Here is a 250-nt window from a genome sequence, read left to right on the forward strand (position 1 = left end):
TCTGCCTTTTTTTATTAGTTGAGTGACATTAGGCAAGTTTCATTTACCACATGTCCTCATTTGCGAAATAGACATAACAATAAACCACCTCCCAGAGTCTTTGTGAAGATTAAAAGAACAGACTTAGAGTTTCTGGGTTTGCGTGTAAGGAGTTTGAAAGTCACCATTATGTCTCAACAACAGTAAAAGATGAGCTGACTTAAACATCAACAACTGCTATTTGATCTGTGAAAGCAGTGAGGACAGAGGG

This window comes from Suricata suricatta, chromosome 11 (assembly GCF_006229205.1).
Source record: "Suricata suricatta isolate VVHF042 chromosome 11, meerkat_22Aug2017_6uvM2_HiC, whole genome shotgun sequence".
In the NCBI taxonomy this organism is placed as follows: Eukaryota; Metazoa; Chordata; class Mammalia; order Carnivora; family Herpestidae; genus Suricata; species Suricata suricatta.